Source organism: Corapipo altera, unplaced genomic scaffold, assembly GCF_003945725.1.
Source record: "Corapipo altera isolate COAL_440 unplaced genomic scaffold, ASM394572v1 52, whole genome shotgun sequence".
Lineage (NCBI taxonomy): Eukaryota > Metazoa > Chordata > Aves > Passeriformes > Pipridae > Corapipo > Corapipo altera.
In genome coordinates, this window is record NW_020884930.1 from 4,727,261 (window position 1) to 4,741,113 (window position 13,853).

General features: G+C 44.9%; 1 long non-coding RNA gene across 1 annotated transcript in view; it reads left to right on the forward strand.

Moving 5' to 3' along the window:
• The first annotated feature begins 1,788 nt into the window (after positions 1 to 1,788).
• The window catches only part of LOC113954579, a 15,274-nt gene continuing 3,209 nt past the window's right edge, over positions 1,789 to 13,853 (forward strand). Inside the window, exons 1-2 of the long non-coding RNA XR_003530277.1 lie at positions 1,789 to 1,799; positions 12,305 to 12,310. This is a non-coding gene — a long non-coding RNA (uncharacterized LOC113954579). The remainder of the gene's footprint in view (positions 1,800 to 12,304; positions 12,311 to 13,853) is intronic.

Sequence of the window (13,853 nt, forward strand, 5' to 3'; positions counted from 1 at the left end):
GATGGGACCAGGCACTGCAAAAAGGGTTCTTGGCACAGTTGGAGAGTGTGCAGCAATGCCCGTTTGTTCAGGGGGTACAAGGGTTTAAATAAACGAGGTTTGAGGGGCGGATTCCAAACCGGGGAGGCACAAGAGATTGACAACTCAGGGAGAAATGTGATAGGGAGACAGGGGAAAGATGAGTGGAACTCCCGGGTCTCTGAGGGAACTGGCCAATGGTAGCTCTCCCTGCACTGTGGTACACTACAGCCAATCAGTGGCAGAGGAGCGGGAAAACAGAGGAGCACAAAGAGACAAACAACTTTCGGAGGGAAAGTCTGAGGGAGAAATGGGGACAATATGGAGGTATAACAGAATTCATAAATTTTGACAATAAACTGGGGTGCATAAGAATTCATAAGTACACAACAATAAACTGGGGAAAAACTGTCAGTCCTCTGGGTGAATTGTCCAGTAAGTAGCAAGTCCATTTAGATTCCATTTATGCTTCTCCAGGCAACATCTCTCTCCCATTCTGTCTTTTCATATATCACAGAGGTCATCTTCGTCGATCCAGCCATGATCTTTCCATTGGCCTTTCTCTGTAATCTCTATACCTTCTGTCATCTCTGTCTCTAGGGTCATCCTCATATCTGGAGTATTCATAATCTCTCTCCGTTCTTTCCCTACGTAGGTACGTCGGTATAGGGGATCAAAGGAGTCTTCCAGATTTTCCTCTATGTTCCTTATCCAGGCACACATGGTGTCCACGCTTGGTTCCTCCATCTTTGGATGATATGCAGTTATCAAACAGTAGATATACGGTTTAGGGGCACCTTGAATTACCTTTTTCCACATTGGTTGTGTGCAGGGAACATTCTCTGGAACTTGGATGTCATAATAATCTGGATCAGAGTAGACGATCTCCAGCATGGCCAATTCCCGTAGGTATTGGATGCCTTCTTCCGCAGTCCTCCACCTTCTTGAAGAACTCTTCAGGGACTCCTTAAATGGGTATTTCGCTCTCACCACATGGAGGATTCGGAGCCAAAGACTGGACACCATTTTCTCCCTTCCCATTTCTTGTTCTATCACAGGGTCTCGGGCAATGGAACCCAATTGTCGTGCTTCATCACCTTCAGTTACGTGACTATCAGCTCCCTTGTCCCAACATCGCACCAACCAGGTGAGGACTTCTTCACCAGGCAAGCGCATGTAATCTCTCCGTAAATCTCGAAGCTCTCTTGTGGTCAGTGATTGTGTAATTTCACTTTCTTGCATTATTTCTTGTCCATCTCTCCCACGTAGAATCTTTTCCACCTCCCTCTTTACTCTTCCACTCCTACGTGGAACTGCTCCCACCTCCTCCCTGTATCTCTCACGTGGAGGTGGGGACTGGGCATGCCGTGGGGATAAGCTTCTATGTCGTTCATGTTGTGGAGATGGACCATCACAAACTGGTATTGGGGTTTCTTAGCAGGCCAAGATATCTCAACTAGGGGGCGGAACTGACAGAGCACGTGCGAAAAGTTTGCGTGCCGTTTTTCCACGCGACGTGCGTTCCCTCGTTCAGCCCCTGCGTGCCTTGGTCCCGTGCACGCGCAAGCACCCTTCCCCTCCACCATCACCACGTTGCAAAGACCGCGTGTTCCCCGCGCCGCTTTTCTCCCTCCCGCCATGCTCATTTTTCTGGGGCTTGTCCTTTATCAGGGATTTTGAGTTCGATTTTTTGTGTTTTCATGGTGATTCTTGGAGGTGTTTATTGGGACTCGTTGTAACGTTGCAGTCTTTATATGATAAAGAAATGCAGTCTGCTCTTCGTGAGGTGGAAATCAAGTAGGTGTATTTCAAATTCGGCGCTTCCTTTTATCCCCTAAAACCATGTGAACTTCTAACCAATGGGGTTGTCTGTCCCTGCGCATGTCCCCTGGTTCCCCTGCCCCTGGGACACGCCTCCTACATCACCCCCTTCTCAATTATTTAAGAAGGTCACGAAAACAGTGCAACAACAACAATGCAAACAATCAGAACAGTACATTGTAAACTACCAAAGCTTGCAGTGACTCAGCACATCGCTTGCTTTGGCCTCTTATACATCTATGGTAAACTTTATAAAACTTTCTTATATTCCTAAAGGGTGTTGGAAAAATAACTTTATTAACTTAGGGATCTTAGCTCAACCGTGCATACTTATAATCTTTATTAATCTGAGGGTTTTAAATAACTGGGGAGTTCGACTTCATTTAAGAAACAGGCTAAGCTTAGCAAAACTAAATTCTCTTAAAGTGACCATGTGGCAGAGGTAGTGTTATTTTTGTGAGGTGTTTTTGTGTTTAATACGCTTGTCCAGTCAAACAACTCTCTTATTCATTCACACTCTCATTCACTGACGGCCGTCATCCATTCATCATACACACATTCACAGATTTTTTACAGACTGCTTTTTGCCACACTGGTCATCCTTAAATGTAAACCTGAAGCGTAAACATAACTCTTTTATAACTTCTGCGTTACTCTGGTTCTTGCTGCTGTGGTTGTTTACCTAGGTAGGGTCTAACACACCTGGAAGGGATCCATTTAAGTTCTTTTCCTGCAGCCACACAGGCGTAGCCTCGTCCCCAAGTGACAAGATCTAACGGTCACATCCACTGCCCTGAAATCAAATCTCTTACCATGACTGGTGGTTTGGGAGAGGCAAGAGCCTGAGGCTTGTGCTGGCTTTCGTACCTACTTCTTTCAGTGCTGTCACAATTTTAAAAATTGATAACATACGTGGCTTTCCACAGACGTTCTTGTGGGTTACAGACTGATTCCCCCTTTTTTTGTTTAGCTAACATCTTTCGGTGTGCGATGTGCCCTTTCCACAATTGCCTGTCCAGTTGGTGAGTGTGGGATACCTGTGACATGTGAAATTCCCCATTCTGACAGGAAATTTCTTACCTTTTCTGAGATGAAAACTGGTCCATTATCAGTTTTGGGGTACCAAGGGTAGCAAAACAACTGAGCCAGTGCCTTATCACATCCTTGGCCTTTTCCGCTGTGTGTGCTGTGGTGGTTATGTATTGTGAGTGTGTATCTATGGATACATGTACGTATTTTAATGTGCCAAATTCGGAGATATGTGTGATATCTGTCTGCCAAATCTCATTTGCCATTAACCCTCTGGGATTAATGCCTTCCTGAGATGGCATGGGTGTGATTTTCTGACAGTCTGGGCATGACTGATTGAGTGTTATCTGAAATTGTCTCTTCAGAGAACGTGCGTTGTGATGGAAAAATGAGTGAGACAATTTCGCTTGCTCTAAGACTCTAGGTATGGTGTTAAACATAACTGCTTTGTCAGCCTCTCAGTTTCCGTCAGGTAATGGCCCTGGCATGTCAGTGTGTGACCTTGTGTGTATTGTATAGAAATCAAACCTTCTATGATTGACAAGAAACCAAACAGAACACATTTCAAACAACAAGTGAGGGTTAACGATATCGAGACGGGAGACTAACTACGCAGTATAACAGGAATCAGTAACAATATTAATAGGTTGTTCAGAAAATTTCCCAAAGGCAATGCAAGTGGCAGCCAGTTCCAGAACCTGTACAGAACCTTGGTTCATGGTCTGTACCTCTCGTTCCCATTGTCCTGTGTCAGGATTTACCCAAGTCATTGCAGCTTTTCGTGTTTTTGCAGATGCATCTGTGAAAACCGTGAGGCCTTTCACTGGTTCATGTTTGCATCTGGTTGTGGCCTTTAAAGGTAAATTACCAATTTCTGCCCACAATCTGTGTTTAGGGAGATGTATTGAAATGTCACCGTCAAAGCCTGCCAGGGCAACCTGGAATCCTGCGTCCTCAGCTAGCATCCAATGAAGTTGTCCTTTGTAGCTGGAATGTAGATGACAGCAGGGTCTCTTCCGTCTAGTTCTTGTAGTCGTCCTCTGCCTTTAATGTCAAGCTTGGCAAACATTTTGTTAGTAGGCCACACAGTTTTAGGTGGTGTGTGGGGTAGAAAAAACCATTCTAAAATTTGTAGTGGGTCTTTCTCAGTCTGATCCCACTGATTCCCCTTTATTAGAGGAAAGACAGCGTATATACTGCTTGTGACACAGAGACATGTGATTCTTTCCCAGGTTACATTGGATACATAAGGTAAACACACTGTGCTGTACAGTACCAATTGGACCACAGCAGGCGTCCATAAAACTTGTTTACCTGCCAGAAGAACTACTCCTTCACCTTGGCATAAGGCCTGCAGCCATATTAGTGGTGCAGTATTTTTTACTGTCTGCACGCAGCCATGCCAAGGCAAAGGTCACAGAAATGCAATAGAAATTGTTCACACACAATTTCTGTCCTCCGACAAATCCCCCGTTGAAGTTTGAACAATTTAAATTACATTTCTGTAACATTCCCTATTGTATCCATACAATAACACTACTATCATTAATACACTTAACAACTATTGACCCCAAGATATGTGCTCTTAAAGTGCGCCTAAGAGTGCTTCTCCAAACGTATTCAGTCTAAAAGTGTCTTCTGTTTTAATGTAAAAGTATTTGTGTATTTCAAGTGTATGTGTATTTATTATCAAAAACACAGTAATCATCATGCAGTCACGCACATACACGCATACAAACTTTCACAGTGGCCACTGTCAACATTCACACAAACATACTTTTGAATTCCATATCACTGTGTTTTATCAACTAAAAAGTTATCATTCTTTAGTACCTTATAATGTTAAAGCTTCTTAACCAAACAGATAAAATTAACTAGATAGATAAATTTTCTTTTACTAAAATGTAGCGAATAATCTAAAGTTCACACAACACACTTTCTTAAATTCTAAAACCTCTTTAATTATGTGCTTCTTAACTTCTAAACTGATGTGCTTTAAAAATATTGAAAAAAACTCTACTCATAATACCTAAAAATTGTGCCTTTGTAATACTGAAAAAATTGTACTCTCAATAAGACTAAAAATACTGTGCTCTTTTGGTAATTCACTGTTACCTGCAACAGCAACAACATCAGCTCTGTTCTGAAGAACCAGCTTCTTTCCGGGGTTTCATTTATGTACAGATAACCAGAGAACACCTGTGCACAAAAAACTTAAAACACATGAAACACTTTTGCAAGTCAATAGAGGAGAACTGATATCCTTCTGTCCCCTTTTTCTTTGTGCAAAAAGTGTGTTAAGAGTTCTTAAATCACTGATTTCTTTACCAAATACTCTTATACTAATAATTCTAAACCTATAACAGCTTTATTCTGCAACAAACTACATTGTACTAATTCTATTATTTAATAATTCTGAAAAAATTTCTAGGAATGTTGCTGATCTGTTCTAAACTCCAGCATTATTGTCTTCTTCGTCATCATCAGAACTTGTATCTGATTCTGAAGAAATGTCAATCTCTACAGACAAAAAAGGTTTTATTGCTGCAGTTATTGCATCAGCTATACAAAATGTTCCTTTCTGCTCAACCATCTTTTTCACAACCTCTATAAAGTTAAGTGAGTCAGCACTCTTATGTGTTGCGCTTAATATTTGCTTTGTTTTGTCGTTGGCATTGTTATAAGCTAACAAGTCTATGAACTGTGCTTTTATGTCACAATGTATGTCTGGATCTGAGTTTATAGCTTGACGCAAACGATTCACAAATTGATCATGTGGTTCATTAGGTCCCTTCTTGATCTTAGAATGTGAGGGTCTTGTTCTTACATCCCTTACTGCAAGCAATGACTGATAAACTAAGTTCTGACTAGTTGGTAGTACCTCATTTGAAAACTGTATTTGCAGATTTATACTGTTGTACTGACTAAAACCCATGAGCATGTCAGCAGTAAGACCAAAAAGAGGGTGTCCTTTCTACTTAGATTGTGCAACCATTGCTGCACAACTGGCACTGCATTCGTTGAGAAATTGCGCCTGCTGGGAAGGAGAAAGTAACACAGATATAATTATACGAATATCATATGGTGTTAAAAAATGAGCAGTAAAAAGATGCCACAGTACTAATTGTGTATAATCACTCTTTAAACCATATTGTATAACAGTTATTTTAACTTCTTTTAAAATTTTCCAGTCCAAAGCTTCCCAGGGTTCACTCTCAATTAAAGTTGAAACATTAGAGGGGGCTGTATTCAGCTGAACAAGCTGTCTCTCTCCTAATTTAGACTCAAGCTCTTGAAAGTGAAGCAATAAGGTGTCTTTAAGGTCTTTTATTGCAAGCACAGTGACTTTCTAGCTTCCATTGTCCAAGCTCTCATCATCAGAAGACAAGCTTGAGGATGGAAATGATGAAAATAGCTCTTTTGCATTACCACGATTAGGTTTTTCTTCCTCCTCTCGCAGCAGAATTGAAGCAGGCAGAGCACCAAAAGCAAAGGCTGATTCAGCTGTTAGTGCTGGACTCGGTGGAGTAGCCATGCTCGCTCCGGCGGCGGCTCCGGTCCCCGTCGGAACGGTGGTGGCTTCTGCCGAAATGGCAGCTCTCACCAAGATGGCAGCAGTTTCTACCAAGGTGGCAGTCCTTGCCGAAATAGCTTCAGTTGCTACGGCAACACTTGTAGGGGTAACGCCGACTACAGCAGCTACAGTTTCTGTGGTTGGACTTCCTGGTTCTGATGTGACAACTGCTGATGATGTAATTTCAGGCAACATGGTAGTTCCAGGCGGTAGCGATGCAGCGACATCTAGTGGCTCGGAGGCTCCTAGCAGCTCTGTTGTAGGTGGCGCTTGCGCAATGACAACTTCTGGCTCTGCGACCAGCGCAGGCACAGCTGGGGGTGGCTCTGCTGATGGCACAGGCTCAGTAGAAGGTGGCAGGCACAGAAAAGGGCTGTGGCGCTGGCGGAGTGCCAGCGTTGCTCTCCACTGCTCCTGCTTTTCTCACAGTCTCTGCGTTAACTCTTGGCACAAATGTGCTGCTAAACTGAGTTAGTCCCGCCGCTTTTATTAGCGTTCGCGACTGTGCAGCCGCAGGCACTAGGACCTCCCCGCAGACAGACTCATCGGCACGGAGACACGCCGCAGTCCCGCTGCTTCCCGACAAAGTTCCCTGAGCAATTATAAGTTTTCGCTGTTCCGTACTTAACTCTTGCAGCGATTCAACGACCAAATGCCAGACTTTAAGTTATTTCCTATATTTTTTAACATTTTTAGACCCTTTTTCCATTTCTTCCCATAACTGTTCCTTTATAGCATCCCAAATGGATACCTCAAAGGTGGCTTGAGCGGTGGGGAGTAAATTCTTAGCTCTCGCCCAGACTATTAACCCTTCAAGGGCTTTTTTATCAAAATTAGGCTCTCTTAGAGAGATTATATATTGGAGGAGCGTTTCCACAGCGTCATCCTCTTTGGATACCGCAGGCCCCATGCTTCCTCCCTCGTTCGACTCACCGGGCCAAGGCGAGATTCCAACACCGCCGCGCGCGCGGCTTTCTCGTAGCGCCGGGGACAGCACTACCTCACACGACCACTTCCCTCAGCTCCTACCGTTCACCTTACGTCCCTGCAGAATCCGGCGAAGTAGAAGTCCCTGTGTAACGGGCGCCAGATGTCGGCAGAGGGGGTCAGACAGAAATGCACATGAATCAATATGATTGTCAAAAATGTCCGCTTTATTAGAGGAAAGGCAACTTATATGCTACTTGTGACACAGAGACATGTGATTCTTTTCCAGGTTACATTGGATACATAAGGTAAACACACCGAGCTGTGCATTACCAATTGGACCACAGCAGGTATCCATAAAACTTGTTTTCCTGCCAGAATAACTCCTCCTTCACCTTGGCACAAGGCCTGCAGCCATATTAGTGGCATAGTATTTATTACTGTCTGCACCCAGCCATGCCAAGGCAGAGGTCGCAGAAATGCAATAGAAATTGTTCACACAATTTCTGTCCTCTGACACACCTGTGTCTGTTAGGATGCAAGCATAGCCTCTTCCAGTTATCTTCACTTCTGCAGGCCCTTTCCATTCCCCTGTTTGTGGATCCTTATATTGTGTTTTAACTACTACCTGTTGACTTACCAGACCTGACTGCAAAGTGTTATGAATAACAATGGGAGGGTCCATTCTAGTACCTGTCAGCCGCAAAAAATTCAGCACATATAACACTTTTGCAAGTTGGTCATGTGGACTGGCTAGCTCTTCTCCCCGTTTCTGCTTTTGCAAAAGTGACTTCAGAACGCCGTGAGTTCGTTCAATAATAGCTTGACCTGTAGGAGAATGAGCAATACCAGTGGCATGAGAGATACCCCAATTCATACAGAATCTTTGGAAACGTGAGGTATAACCAAGTCCATTGTCAGTTTTAAGTTCTGTGAGGATCCCTAGGGCTGCTATGCATGCATACATATGTCGAATGACATATCTGGTACCTTCTCCAGCCTGAGCAGAGGCCCACATGGCATGAGAAAAGGTATGAATGCATACATGCACATATTTTAACCTCCCAGATTCCGTAACATGAGTAACATCCATTTGCCAAAGCTGCAATGCTTGCAGCCCCTGAGGATTGACTCCTAAGCCAATGCCCAGCCCGTTCTTATGACAGGCTGAACAGGCCTGTAGAATTCCTCGTGCATCCGATGAAGTGAGCCCAAACTGCCTGACTAATACATCAGCAGACTGATGGAAAAAGTCATGAGACAAGACTGCTTGCTGAAACTTATTTACTGCAGGACCAGTCCATGCAGGTGCCACTAATTTATCTACTCTGTTGTTCCCAATTGCTAAACCACGGTCTAGCTTCTGATGGCTTCTTATGTGAGTGACGAAATAGGGCTGTGTTCACTGATCTAGCAAATGCAGCAACTGTGTCATAAGTGCTGCTAAGATTTTATTTTTCAGGGTTTTGATCATTGCTCGCTCGATTCGTTGCACTGTACCCACTACATAAAGTGAATCTGAAACCACATTAACAGGTTCTTCCTTCGAGTTTAAGGCCCACACCACACCCCTCAATTCAAGGGTTTGAATGTGTCTCCTGAAACACCCGGAAGTATTTTATGTTTCCATTCTGCTCCCTCCTGCCAAGTAATTGCTGCACGCCGAGATTTTCTACCAGCGTCTGTAAAAACAGTAATTCCAGCAACTGGGGCATCTGAACGCAACACAAGCTACTCAATTATCTGATGTTGCAGCAAAGGCAACAATTTGTCAGATAATGATTGGTGACCAGACCTTCAAAGTCTGCCATGGCTATCTGGAATGGTTCTGATTTCTCAAGCAACCACTCCAAATAGTTCTGGGCGACTGGTACAAATACTACGGATGGATCTCTGCCAATTAAATCACAAACTCTCCATCACCCTTTTATGACAAGTTGCGCAAACAATTCAGGTCGTGTTATGATTGTCTTTTTGGGTTGATATGGTAAAAATACCCATTCCAAAATTCTCATACTGGTTGCAATTTGACAGATGATCCCCAACGGATGCTTTCTGCTCTCTCCAGAATTGACAAGTAGGTACTGCACTGGCTGGTCTTCTGTTATTCTACAGGCATATCCTGCAGCTATTTTTCCTGAGATATTAACTATAGCTGCTTTTTGGTCTTCTGACAATTCTCTTGGAAGTCCTGCCTGAGCAACTGATCCTAGTAAAGGCATCAGAGGAGCTAGATCATCATTGGTTATTCCACACACAGATCTGACCCACTGTATGTCACCCATCAGCTTCTGCACATCAGTCAAAGTTTTTATGGCAGTGTTAATGACTAATTTCTGTGGCCTCACTATACCATTCATGATGGTCCAACCCAGGTATTGCCATGGCTCCTGCTTCTGAATCTTTTCAGGGGCAATTTTGAGACCTCGACGACCCAACTCGTGTTCTAACTGCTGTAACAGCGCAGGCACATCCAATTTTTTTCCTACTATCAGAATATCATCTATGTAATGATATACTAATAAGTCAGGATGTTGGGTTCGAAATGACTGCAAGGCCCATGCAACATAAATTTGACACATAGTGGGTGAATTTTTCATCCCCTGGGGAAGAGTTATCCAATGAAAATGCTGTGCTGGTTCTGCTTTGTTAATTGAAGGCACTGTGAAAGCAAACCTGACAGCATCGTCTGGATGCAAAAGGATTGTGAAAAAACAGTCCTTTAAATCTGTCACCAGTATGACCCAATCATGGGGGATCATCATAGGAGAAGTTAGACCAGGCTGTAAGAGTCCCATATCTTCCATGACCGCGTTGACAGCTCGCAGTTCATGTAATAATCTCCATTTTCCTGATTTCTTTGGGATGGCAAATATGGGAGTGTTCCATGGACTCTTAGATGGAACAATATGTCTTGCCTCCAATTGCTCCTGAACTAATTGTTGAACTATTTGCAGTCTCTCCTTTTTCAGCAGCCACTGATCTATCCATACTGGTTTTTCTATTTTCCGCTGCAGTTTTAAGGTCAGCTGCCTATCAATGGCCGCTCCTGAAAAGGAGAAGTAATCAGGCATGCTCCCATTTGCCCCAACAGATCTTGACCTGTCAGGCCTACTGGCAAAGATAACACATAACGACGCGTTCCCACTATTGCTCTATCAGAAAACTGAAAAGTTATCACATCTTTGCTGATCCATGTCTGCTGTACACCACCTACTGCCTTAACTCCTGTAGGTGCCATTTCCACAGGCCATGCTTGAGGCCATTTATGTTTAGGAATAATTGAAATGCCAGCCCCAGTGTCAAGAAGCATAGTCATAGTGCTGGATTGTCCATTAGGATGCCATATAATTACATCTTCCTCGGGTTTTCCCTGCTTTATGTCTACTGCTAACATCACCTCAGGGGGGCCTGTTGAGCCAAAACCCACATCTCCTCGTGTCAGTGGTTCTGCATTGGGCACTTCTGCTTTAAAAGGCACTAGCTGAGCTATTTTACTGTTAGCAGGAATAAAAACTGGTGGTGTTAGGGTGTATACCATGATTTTGATGACACCTGTAGAATCTGCATCTATGATTCCTGGCACCACAAAAATTCCCTGACGAGACAAAGATGAACGTCCTACCAAATGAGCACTCAATCCTCTATCTAAAGGTCCTTGCAATGTAGAATCAATCGGGTGCACATCTTGAGTCTCAAGCATAGTATCTACTGCTGTTACCAGGTCCACGCCAGCGCTTCCTGTGGTGGCTGTTTGGCAGCGTTCCAAGCACCCTGATTTGCTGTCATCGCGCGAGAGTGCATATCGCGCTCCATTTGGGGTTTCCCTGCCGTTTACACTCATTTGTGTTATGGTTATTCATTTGACAGTTATTACATCACCTTGACCCTCCTGCTGTTATTGCAGGGCGAGCAGTCCCTGGCAAAGGAAATGCTCGACACTGGGTGCTGAGATGTCCCTTCTGACCACAGGCAAAACATCTCTTTGCGTTTCTTACCATTCCATCCTTTCCCAGAAATAAGAGGCTTTACTACTGCACCTACTGCAGTAGCCAGATAGGCTGCGTCCTCCTGTTTGATCATTCTTGTTGCAACCTCCAGGAGTTGAGCTGCGCCAGCACCCCTAGGCAGTGTGCTTAAAACCTGTTTGGTTTTATCATTGGTGTTATCACAGCCAATACATCCAGAAATTTTGCTCTCATATCATTATCCATATCTAGATCTGTATTTACTGACTGATATAAACGATCTATAAACAGATTATATGGCTCATTGGGCCCCTGTTTGACCATAGTACATGGGGGCCCTGACTTTGCATCCTTCACTGCAAGCAAGGACCTGTAGGCTAGGTCTTGGCTAGTTTGTAGTGCCTCATCTGGAAACTGTGCTTGTATGTCTGTTGCGTTGTACTAACCAGTACCCGTGACCTTGCTGCCTAGGCTGTGCTGCAGCTGCAACACAGCTAGCATCCCATTTATTAAAAAATTGTAGCTGCTGAGAAGGAGTCAGCAGCGTGGTTACTATCATACATGTATCGAATGGTATTAGCAAACTTGCAGTAAAAAGGTGTTGCATTATTGATTGTATATAACTGCTCTTTAAACCATACTGGAAAACAGCTGCTTTAGCCTCTTTGATGATTTCCCAATCTAAAGCTTCCCAGGATTTGCGCCCTGCACCGTCTACAATTGCAGGGAAAGCACTAACTCCTAAGAGCCCAAAATCCCCACCAGAAGCAGCATCCCGTATGATGTTCTTCCAATTCTGTGTTGGATTACCACTCACCCCCTCCTTCCCCCTCCTTCCACCCAGCAAGGCTGAAAACCCTATATCAGAAGTTCCCACCCTGGGCATCCTAGGAAAGGGGTTTGGAGGAGGCGATGTTCGGCACTGTAAATGAAGCTGGAACATTGCAGAAGTTTGGATGCTGCAGAGCGAACTGTCTCTCTGCCAATGTAGTCTTGAGCTCTTCAAAGCAACGCAACAAAGTGTTCATCTGATCTTTTGTTGCAAGCAGAACAAGTCTCTCACTTTCATCCTCTGAGCTCTCATCATCAGAACTCAGACTTGGGGACGGAAGCGGAGGGAATAGCTGTTCCGCATTGTCATGAGTCGGTTGTTCTTTCATCTTCTGCAGCAATATTGGTGCAAGGGTAGTGGTCCCTCCTCTGGTAACTCCTGCCTCTATTGAAATAGCAGTGGCTCTCGCCGGTGTAGCGGCGGCTTCTTTCGGAAAAGCTCTGCTATAGCTATAGCAGCGGTTCTCGTCAGCTCACTTCTGGGTTCAGGCGCGACGGTTCCTGATGACGTAAGTTCAGGCAAAATGGTGGTTCCGGGCAGTAGCGCTACAGCGCCCCCTGGTGATGCAGAGGCTCCTAGCATCGCTGTTCTGGGCAGCGAAGTGGGGAGCGGCGCCACTGACTGCGCAGGCTCAGTAAGAGATGGCAGTGTCAGCTGCGCAGGAGCAACAGAGGGCGTTGCCGATGGCGCAGCGCCAGCTTTGTTCTCCGCAGTCTCTGCTTTTTGTGCCAGCACTGGCGCGTTGCTGAACCAGGACAAGCCCACGACTTTTAAAACTTTTATCGTTTGCACCTTTGCAGGCGCAGGGGCCGAAACCTCCCCAAAACCAAACTGTTCTGCGCACGTTTGCACTACAGTCTCTCCGTCACCCTGGAAAACTGCCTTTGCAGCTGCCTCTGCAGCTGTAGATGCTCGGTGCAAAGCATTCCGTCTCTCTAGCGATTCAACTACCAGACACCAAAGCATAGGATATTTTCTTGCGTCTTTTGACCCCTTAGACATCTCTTCTCATAAGTGGTCCTTTATAGTATCCCATGTGGACACTTCAAAGGTAGCCTGAGCGGTAGGGATTAGCTTCTTCGCTCTTGCCCATTCTAGCAATCCTTTCAGGGCTTTTTCGTCATAATTTGGCTCTCTTAGAGAGATCATATATTGGAGGAGCTTTTCCACAGCCTCTTCCTCTTTGGATAGCGCGGGCCCCATGCTACCTCCCCCAGTCGACTCACCTGGCCAAGGCGAGATTCTAACTTCACCGCCCACGCGGCTTTTTTCGTAGCACCGGGGACAGCACTACCACTCACGACTGCTTCCCTCAACCCCTTCTGTTCGCCTTACGTCCCTGCAGAACTCAACGAAGTAGGGGTCCCTGTTCGGGCGCCAGATATCGGCAGAGAGGTATAGACCCAAGTCAAGTAGTGTCCGGTAGGGAGTGGCCAGGGCCCAACAGGTTGCTGTGAGCTGGCCATCTCTGGAGCTGCCAGAGCATTTTTCCTTCACCAGTCTTATCATGCTAACAGGATCCTGCAGTTGTTCAGGGGTGAATTTCCAGATCATTGGAGAAGAAAACTTCTCCAAATACTGGCTGATGTCCTGCCACTTCCCGTGCCACTCAGCATTATCCACTCCCAGGGCAGGCGTCCAAACAACCTCCCTAGAAGGCCCTGTTCTGACCCTAAACATGGTG